General features: G+C 45.2%; 1 pseudogene; it reads right to left on the bottom strand.

Annotated features, from left to right (window-relative positions):
• Nucleotides 1-9,317: 9,317 nt before the first annotated feature.
• Nucleotides 9,318-10,940, bottom strand: part of LOC102837619 — a 26,970-nt pseudogene continuing 25,347 nt past the window's right edge.

Below are 10,940 nucleotides of genomic sequence, written 5' to 3'. Positions count from 1 at the left end.
GTTAGTAGCTGAGCATACTAACCATTTACACCATCTAGGAACACCTATGTATTTCACATTGCTGTCAAGTCAATTTCCACTCACAGAGATGCCAGAGAGGAGAACTGCAGAGTAGAAATACCCCATAGGGTTTCTAAGGCTGTCATCTTTACAGAAGCAGATCATCGTAACTTTCTCCTACAAGTAACGGATGGGTTTGAACCATCGACCTTCTGGTTAGTAGTCAAGCACTTAAGCACTGCACCACCAGGGCTCCTACCTAAAATTTAAGGACACACAGATAGTAAAAAGTTTAATGAAAAGAAAGGGAATAACACACACACTAAATTTGGAATCTTTAATCTTGTGTGGAGGGGAAACCGATGTGATACGTAATCTATTCTTAAACTGACGGGTAGGTGTATAGCATATCATGTGTTGTGTGTTATTTTATTTATGAAATAATTTCTAATAAGTGCAAATTTTTTTTAAAAAAAATGGGGAAGAGGATTTGGAGCTGAGAGGAGGCAATGCTTTGGAGAAGTTTGCAGAGGGAGGATGTTGGAAGTAGACGAGAGAAGTTGTCTTACTTCAATGTGAGGACCTAAGGTCAGAGGGATTAAGTGGCTCACCCAGACTTGCAGCCCAGGTCCCCAACCTGCCATCCAGTGCTCTTTCCTTCCTCACAGCTGCAGCCTCCTTCCTGTGGTCACTTTCAGGGTCCTAGAGTGCTGGCCCTCAGGTTCGGCTCCACTACTTCTACCAGGGCTCCAGAATTCACATGACTCAGAACTTTAGAGCAGCCCCCCACCCTGCACTACCTCTTGAAACACTTGCTTGAGATCTCTCTTGCTTATTCTGTCTTACCATGAAATGAATTCAGAGTGCATACAGTTGGGAATTTCCTTTTTCAATACGCTTGAGTGTGTCACCGAATTCCCCTGGGGTATGAACATTGCAGCTGCAGAGTGGCCAACCTAGGCTGCAGTCCTGTCATTTGCTATCAGTTAGGCCCTTGGTAAAGTTATTTATGTCTGAGTAAAAAAAAAATGGAGCCAATGCCTACCTCCCTGGGTGGTGTGAGGACTGAGGGAGATAAGCAGGGGGCTGCCCAACACAATGAAGGCACATAATAGGTGCTCAGAAAAGGGAGGGTCTCTTCCCTGGCCCCTTCCTTACAGGTCTGCGTCATATCTGCCACTCTCTGGCTGAGAGTAGATTACCCACACACACGCCCATCCACTGAGGGGTGCCCTGCTCTGTTAGACTAAGACCTGGTTTCTGAGTTTGCTGTAGGAGAGGGATCTGACTCCTGCCCTGGAGGGCAATGTCACAAGATGTGGATGAGTGCCAGCATGTGGGCATGAAGCCACTCAGGCTGAGTCAAAATGGCCCCAGCTGACCCTGCAGCTGTTGGGAAACCTGGCACTGGGTCTAGAGAGCTGAAGGGTTCACTCTGGGCTCCAACCCCAGCTCTCCCTGGGGTGGTGGATCAAGTTCAATTTCAACTTAGCTTCATCTGTCAAGAAAAGAGAATATCAAACCCTCCTGCGTGCTTCATTTTCTTTCTCTAAACTAATGAAAGGGTTGGATGTGTGACATCCAAGTACCTTCCTGCAACAGAAGCTCTTGACATTGTGTAAGATTTCATAGCATCTTGCTAAAACTTCACTTCTTCAGGCCCTGTTTTACTTCACTGACTTTGAGAGCACTTAGTTCTCCAGCTCAAGTGGGAATTAAATCTAATAGAAGTCAAGAAAACAGAACAAAAGAGGAAAAGTCTGGGGTCTTGTGTGCCCTGGACGGGACAGGGACCAGAGCACTGAGTGGGATGTAACCCTGGCATCATCATGGGGGGAGCCCAATTAGCATGCATGGTGGACCTTCAATCATTTAAAGGCTTTGGCCCAGTCACTTCACTTCTGGGAAATAATCCTAAGGAAATGATCAGATGACAGTATCTGCATAAGGATGGTCATCACAGTATCGTATAAACGACAGAAAACTTTTCAACAACCTCAGTGCTCAGAACTTAGAATGGCTGAGAAAATGATGTTATGTCTATATGATCAACTACCAGCAGCCATTAAAAATCACATCACAGGAGATTTGGAAAATATTTATGGTTTCTTAAGTGAAAAAGCAATAGATATATATCTATTGACTGATATCAATTATAAATGTAGATAGATGTATGCACATATATGTGCAAAATACAGAAAGAAGCATACCATGTTATTAACAGCAAGGGTCTCTGAGTAGTAGGTTATGGGTAATTTTCATTTTTTTATGAGTTTCTATATGGTGTTCTGGTGTGGCACTGTAGGATAAGCACTGGATCACAAGGTCAGTTCAAACTGAAAGGTCAGAGGTTCGAATTCACCAGCCACTCCTCAGAAATCCAATATGAGTCAGAACCAATTTGACAACACTAACCACAACATATGGTCCATAGGATAGTCATGAATTGGAATTTACTCAACAGCAATGGGTTAAGTTTGGCTACATGGTGATGGTGCAAACGAGTAAGTGCTCAGCAACTAACAAAAAGCTTGGAGTTTACAATACACCAAGAAGTGCCTAGAAAGGAAGGCCTGGTGTCTGCTTCAGAAAGGTCAGAACCATGATGATTTCATGGAGTGTAGTTCTACAGTGCAACACACAGGCTAACCCTGAGTCAGAATCAACTTGACAGCAACTGGTTTGTTTTTTTATATATATATCTAAAATTTTTTAATAAACTGTTTCTCTTATAATCAGAAAAAGAATCCAAAGGTCATTCTTTGTATTGTGTTTGTTTTGCTGTTGATTTGACTTTGGCGATACTACATGCTTCTTGTCTGTAACTTTCATGGAAGCAGAGCTCCAGCCCTAGTTCTTCCAAAGTGCCTCTGGGTGGCTTCAAATCTCCAACCTTTTGGTTAGCAACCAAATGTCATTTTTAAAAGAGGAAGACCAAGTTGACATTTTACTAACACCCTCAATGTGTCAGGTGCTTAATTCCCAGTTCAAAGGAGCTACAAAGAGGATCTTTCCCCAGAATCCCTCAGGCTCTGGATCAGTTCAATGGAGAAGCATCCAGGGAAGGTCTCAGTGCCCAGAGTTTGAGGCAGAGAACATGTAACCTGCCAGGTCTGGTAAACCCTGCAGTGTTAGCCATGGCACACTTTTGGTTTCCTTGCTCTGGGTCCCTTCCCCGGTCATATTACTTTCTGGTCTGGAGAGAAGGGAGGCCAGCCAGGAGGGTAAAAATAAGTAGTGAACAACAGAGCCGTAGGCAGAAAGCAGCGATGTCAGCCCTGCATCACCAGATGGACCTTGGAGGTGGACTCTCAAATTTATTGATGCTTCACATCATTGAACTTTTTGCATTTGCCTTGAACCAGCTGGTGTGGTGTGCAGGATAAGCACTGGACTGCAAGGGTTAGTTTGAACCAAAAGGTCGCTGGCTCAAATTCACCGGCCATTCCTCGGAAACCCTATATAGGTTGCTATGCTACAGAATGAACTGGATGGCACTTAGCAACAAGCTGGAGGCAAGAGGATGGTCTGATTGACCTCTGGAGGGCCTAATCAGCTCAGGAAAGTCACTGGTTGTCTCACTTTCATGCTGGGGCCTGTCATTAATGTCTATGTGGCGCTGAGTGTTAATATGCTGGACTGCAAGGTCAGTTTGAACCACAAGGTTGGTGGTTCAAGCTCATCAGCTACTCCTCAGAAACCCTCGACAGGGTCGCTATGGGTCAGAACCAACTTGAAGGCACATGTCTACAACACAGTTTATTATTTGTCCTATTACTGTTCTTGCCCGTAGTATCTGACCAGGGACTGAGTCCACTGGGGTCTCCCTTTTGGGGGAATTATTGGTAAACAGTGGTTCCCATTCCTCGTCCTAGCCTCTGAACTATCTGCTGGTGGTTTGCGGTGAGGCAGAAGACACAGACTGGGGAAATCCAGGCTCCTGAAAACCCAGTCACCCAGCTGTGACTTCCACCAGGCTGGGATGACTTTTCTTAGGCAGAAGTGGGAAGTGTGACACATGGTCACCAACCTGGGGGAGGCTTCTGACCATCTTTCCCAAGGCTTTCTCTCAGAAGCCAGCCCCTACCCTTTCTACAGGGCGTGGGGACTGGGTGCAGTGAGTGGATCAGAGAATGGCGACCCCAGGCAGGGTCATATGGGCACGTGATCTGTGCCACGCCATAGGGTCCCAGGCTCAGAAGGGCTCCACACTTGGTATAGTGCTCTGCCTGTCACTGAAATTCTTCATCATTTTTTTTTAATGAGAGGCTTCATAAATTATATAGCTGGTTCGGTGATGGCAGTTCTTCCCAGCAGCCCTGGAGAACTGCTCACCAGGGGGGGGGGGGGGGGTGTTTAGAATGGCAAGACCACATGCCCAGATGGACTTTGGAGCTGGGCTTCTGGGCTTCTGAATAGACTCCTTCCAGTTCAATCCCCTGCTGAGACTTTGCCTCTCCACTCCAGATACACTGAATCAAAATCTATATTCAAACAAGATCCTGTGGTGATTGTTAAGCAGACACTCATACATAAGGATCACCATGGGGAACGAAAAGAATTTGGGAAAAGCAATTTCTTAGTAGGAGATTGAACTGAATGAGCCACTTTGGTTCATTTCAAAGCCCTGCTTCCAAGTACCTGAATTTTCAATGTTATCACTCCCCATCTCCACCGCCCCACCTTGTCTTAGTTATTTGCCTGCATGTGCTATCTACAACTAGATGATCAGTTTCCAGAGGGCAAGGGCCAGGAGCAGCAGAGAACCCACACTTGGTAGGTGCTCAAATGTTAATGAAGTAATGAGTGAAATCTTCAAGCCAAGTTGTGTTGTTTTTTTCAGAAGCAAAACAAAACAGATAGCTCTTGATTTCTAAGTGTTGGGTTTTATCAGGAAAATGGGATCTTGGCTTATACAAAACCAGGGCTGGTTCTTGGGTGGAATTCACATTGCTGGATCTTTAGAAAGGAAAGATACTTACTGAACATCTACTGTTGCTGGGTGCTACGCTGGGTACTTTAATTCATTGTTATTGTGTATACTGTTGAATTGATTGTGACTCATGCTGACCCTATGTGAAACGGTAGGGTTTTCTGTAGGATAAGCACCGACTGCTAATTGCAAGGTTCACAGTTCAAACCCACCAGCCACTCTCAGAAACCCCTATACAGGATCACTATGAGTTGGCAGGACTCCAATGTGGTGCTGTAAGACAAGTACTGGACTGCTAACCACAAAGTCAGCAGTTCAAAACCACTAGCCACTCTTTACTCCTTACAGGGTTGCTTTGAGTTGGAACTGACTCCACGACACACAACAACAACAATAATCTTATGGAAACAGATTGCCAGATTCTTCCCTGGGTTGCTGAGTGCTTTAACCATTGTGCCACCAGGACTCCTTTTTACCTCCATTTAACCCTACAACAACCACCGTTGTTGTTAGATGCCTTCAAGTCAGTAACAACTCATAGCCACCTTACGCACAACAGACGAAACATTGTCTGGTCCTGCACCAACTTCACAATCATTGCTACATTTGAGCTCATTGTTGCTGCCACTGTGCCAGTCCATCTCATTGGGGGTCTTTCTCTTTTTCACTGACCCTCCATTTTACCAAGTATGATGTCCTTCTCTAGGGACTGGCCCCTCCTGATATATGTCCTAAGTATGAGAGACGAAGTCTGGCCATCCTGTCTTCTAGGGAGCATTCTGGTTGTACTTCAGTTTGTATTCCATCAATTCCCGGAGCCTTGCTCTTTGCCAATGCTTTCAGTGAATCTTGGATTTCTTCCTTTAGTTATCATGGGCTTTTGATCATATGTTACATCTTGAAATGGTAGAACATCATGACCCTGTATATTCCTTCCATTTTCTTTTGATGCTGTCTGCATCATTCAATATTTATCCATTGTTGTTGTTAAGTGCCTTCAAGTTGGTTCCAACTTACAGTGACCCTGTATAGGGTTTCCAAGGAGCAGCTGGTGAGCTTGAACCACTGACCTTTTAGTTCAAACCGACCTTGCAGTCTAGTGCATTAGCCCGCAGCACCACACCAGGACTCCATTTTGCCCATAATAATCCTTCAATATTACAAGTCATGGTTTGAATTTTTTCTTCAGTTTTCTCAGCTTGAGAACGCTGAGAGTGTTCTTTCCCTTTTGGTTTTCTGGTTTTCTGACTCCAGATTCTTGTACATTTCATTATATTTGACTTTGTCTTCTAGAGTAGCCCTTTGGAATTTTCTTTTAACTCTTTTACCTACTCATTTCTTCTATTTGCTTTAGTTTCTCTACACTAGAGAGCAAGTTTCAGAGTTTCTTTTGACATTAATTTTGGTCTTTTTCTTCTTCCTTGTCTTTTTAATGACCTTTCATTTTCTTCCTGTATGATGTTCTTGATGTCATCCTACAACTCTTCTGGTCTTCGGTTTTTATTGTCTAATTCATCAAATCTGTTCCTGAGATGATCTCTAAATTCAAGAGGGATATGTTGAAGGTCATATTTTGGCTCTCATGGACTTGTTTTCATTTTCTTCAACTTCAGCCTGACCTTGCATATGAGCAGCAATTGATGATGGTCTGTTCTGCCCTTGGCCTTGTTTTAACTAATGACATGGAGATTTCCACAGATTTAGTCAGTTTGATTTCTGTGTATTCCATCTGGTGAGCTCCATATGTATAGTCTTTACAAGAGCAGAAAGCCGCATCTTTTCCCTGCGGAACGGCTGATACATTCAAAATGCTGACCTTTCAGTTAGCAGCCTAGCAGACCAACTCATAACCTACTACGCCACAGCAGCCAAATTTCTACGGGAAAGGTAAGAGATACTAGCCCAGACACTGAAGATCACGAGCCCCTGCCCACTTCCAGATGTTTTGTTACATGAGACAAATAAATCACTGGTTATTTAAGTCTAGTAAGTTGGGTTTTCTGTTCCTTGGAGCCATATTTATTCTTGACTGATAGATGACCTTTTGCTTTCAGTCTTCCCAGCCGTATGTCCTGGTGGAAGTGGGATGCCCTCAGGCCCCCAGGGAACCCTGGGCTTCATTGCAGAACTCTCTCTTCCTCTTCTCCTGTACTCTTAGAAAGTATCCTTGTTCTTTCTCTGACCACCCAGTTTGTTCCCTGTTTTCAGTTTCCTCATCTATTCTGACTTCAGTTTCCCATTTCTTTTGATTACTTCCCAAGTCACCTTTCAGTCACACACACTGAGTCTTTGTCCACTCCCCACATCATGTGGCACATAAATGCCCAGATACACACACATACATTACACAGACATACTCACAAACACAGCAGCATGAGCACACACATACATTTATACAAACTTACCACACACATATGCATTTGAGCTATAGTGTTGGAGGAGAATATTGAAAGGGCCATGGGCTGCCAAAAGCACCAACAGATCTGTTTTGGAAGAAGTGCAGCCAGAGTGCTCCTTGGAGGCCAGGATAGCCACATTTTGTCTCTCCTACTTCGGACATATTGTCAGGAGGGACCAGTCACTGGAGAAGGATATCATGGTTGGTAAGGTGGAAGGTTAGAGAAAAAGAGGAAGACCCCCAACGAGATGGATTGGCAAAGTGGCAGCATCAATGGGCTCAAGTGTGGCAACAATTGTGAGGTTGGCCCAGGATCGGGCAGTGTGTTGTTCTGTTGTGTATAAGGTTGTTATGAGTTGGTACTGATTCGATGGCACCTAACAACAACAACAACAACAATACTTCAGATATAGGTGGAGGGTCAGAGAAAAAGAGGAGGACCCCCAACGAGATGGATTGGCAAAGTGGCAGCATCAATGGGCTCAAGTGTGGTAACAATTGTGAGGTTGGCCCAGGATCAGGCAGTGTTTTGTTCTGTTGTGCATAAGGTCACTATGAGTTGGTACCGACTCGACGGCACCTAACAACAGCAACAACCACACACACATACACAACTACTATACCTCACACACATCACACACCACACCACACACATATACTACACCACACATACTACACACACACACAGAAGTATATACACACAACACATCATGTAACTTTCTCCTGGATCCTTACCCACTATACCTCACACAACCCACACCCACACCACACCCACACATACACAACACACATCATATAAATTATCTCCTGGACCCTTGTCTTTGAATTTTGTTTTCTTGATACATGAAGAGCCACAGACCTGAACCCCAGTGCCCAAATGCAGTCTGCGTCTGCCGTGTTCCATCTTCTCTTGTCCTTTTCGCTTTAAGGGCAGGAGAGGCTGCCACATGACCATGTCCTCATCAGCTCACAGGGTGCCTGTTCTTCCTATTTCCCTACCTATGACCAGCTGGCCTGACTGAGGGCAAGTGCCAAGGAGGGTATGAGAAACGAGTGTCTCCAGAATTCTGTTTCTGACCTTTCAGGCCAGAACCCTCAGACCACTCTGGGGGTGCTATTTTTGGACATTCGTCAGGCCCTATTCCCACTGGAGCAGGCTTCTGGCTGACCAGATATGTTAAGTGCCTTCCAGTCAGTTCTGAATTATAGTGACCCTGGATAGGGTTTTCAAGGAGCAGCTGGTGGGTTTGAACTGCTGACCTTGTGGTTAGCCATTCAGAGCTTATCTGAGGGCACCACAATTATCACCAGCCCTCCCATTAGCTGGTGATAATTGCAAGAATCAACTCTTTCATTCCCTCTGCCTCTCTCCAGGCTAACCCCTACTGAGTCAATGCTGCTTTTCTGGTTGAGGAGGCCTCAGCCCCTCCCCAATACAGTAAAGGGGGGGAGTTCAACCTCTTCCCCATTTTGGAGGGTCTGCAGCTTTGCCACTAAAAGGGGTGAGCTGTAAGGAGATCCCTAGGGGCAAGTCATTGAGGGGGCTGAGTGAGTGGTCCCCATTCCTGGGGGAAGTTTCTCTCACCCAGAAGGGAGCAGCCATACATTATTTAACCATTGACTGCCCGGAGGGGAGTGGCACTGGCTGTGTGGACCTGCCTGAGGGATCAGCAGCTCTGGCACCATGTAGGGTGTTGTTGTTACATGCTATTGAGTTGGTTTCCACCCCTAGCAACCCTGTATAGGGTTTCTGAGGAACAGCTGTGGTGAGCCAACCTTGCGGTTCAAACTGACTTGACAGTCCAGTGCATTAACCCACAGCACCACACCAGGACTCCACCATGCAGGGTGGGGGCTGCTGAATGACACCCCATGCTGTTCCCCATGCCATCTGAGTAGCACTTGGTCAAAATACAATTTTATCCACAATTTTCAAACAGCACTCCACCTTAAGGAGAGTCCAAACTCCTTATACTTCTCCGGAGCTTAAATATTTCCTTGTCCAGACAAGCTCTTACTTGCCTCTGTAGGGTCTGCAAGCTTACAGGAGAGCACGCTAACTCTGAAGCCACCCCTTGCTCTGTGAGACAAAACAAGTTTGAAATAAATTTTGCTTTTTTTCAAAAGAAACTACCACTTTTATGCTGTTTTCTGTTCCTCCGTCATTGGTAGAAATTCATTTACCATGCAGCCCTGTGTCTCCTCAGCAACCCTCCCGGTGAGGGTGCGTGAGTGGAGGGTGCCCGTGTGGTCAGTGAGGTCCACAAGCAAGTCAAAGCCTGGAAAGATAGAAAGAAATGCTGCGGAGTCTTTGTTGCAAGTGGAACAAGCTTAGATGCTTTGTTTACAATGTAACCACAGCCCAAACATCTCAAACATCTATTGCAAACCACATGTTGCTTGGTCATCCAGGCTCAGGGTAGAAATGTACGCATGCAGAATGCCGTAGAAAGGATCTGCTTTCCCTTCCTTCTTCAACGCTTTCACCTTTAATTGCTTCACTGTATAGACTTCAACTATTGCACTTAAGTTTACGGAGTCTTTCCAGTAAGTGTCAATTTTGTTTTCCAGAGCACTTATTTCAGTATTTTCTCTTATAAAGTTCAATAGGATGTTAGCTTCTGGTGTATCTGGGTTAGCTGTGATGATGGGTTTTGATATGACAGATGGCAGGTCTAAAAACTCTTCTGGCTCCTCTCACCTCCTCCTCGCCTCTCCTGGGAAGCCTTGCTGGGGTGCAGGGGGAATAAAGACTTTCTCCTAAGCAGGTCAGCAGGTTGCAGGGATCAAAGGCTCCCCACTTGGGCTCTCATAGCTCAAGTGGGATTAACCTGTGGTCTGGCAAGTCAATGCCTGTAGGGCTCAGCCGAGGGTCAAGAAAAGGGCAAAGAGAGGGGGTGCCTCATCTTTAGAGGTTCTGGGCCTGAGGCAGATAGCCTCAAACTCCACGAGGGGAGATGCTTTCAGGGAAGAGACCTAGTTCTACTGTCAGAAGTCCTGTGTAGAAACTTGTCTGTGTGACCTTGGGCAAGTTGCTGTAACTCTCGGAATCTTCGTTTCCTTACCTGTAGAACAGGGGTGACAATATCTGCCCTGTGATTGTGCTTAATGTACCACTACAGTCCCTGAAGAGGAGAACTTCTGTGGTTAGTGGGTACTTCCCTTGTCCACCCCCTGCTCTCACATGCTCCTCTGCTGAAAGTCTCACACATATCATAGCAAGCATATTAAAAAAGCACCTACAGCGCACGTCCTTTTGTGGCACTGTGGAATAAAGCTCTGGACCACAAGGTCAGTTTGAACTGCAAGGTTGGTGATTCAAACTCACCAGTCACTCCTTGAAAACCCTATACTGGGTGGCTATGAGTCAGAACCCACTTGACAGTACTTACCAACTACAACAACAGCCCATGGCAAATATCTTCTGCTGTAAACTTCTGGAAAGGGCTTTAAGAAAGTTTTTGTGCAAAATTTTGGACTTTAAAAAACTTTGTGAGTTTCCCAGCAGTTATGATTTTTCAGTGAATCTGGTGCATATTGGAAATTCTTGGCAACTGCAAAAAGCTACAAATAATTTCTCAATATAGTGTTGTTGTTGTTGTTGTTGTT

Source organism: Chrysochloris asiatica, unplaced genomic scaffold (assembly GCF_000296735.1).
Source record: "Chrysochloris asiatica unplaced genomic scaffold, ChrAsi1.0 scaffold00130, whole genome shotgun sequence".
Classification (NCBI taxonomy): domain Eukaryota; kingdom Metazoa; phylum Chordata; class Mammalia; order Afrosoricida; family Chrysochloridae; genus Chrysochloris; species Chrysochloris asiatica.
The sequence above is the reverse complement of the archived record's forward strand: the minus strand, read 5'-3'. Positions and strand labels throughout refer to the sequence as shown.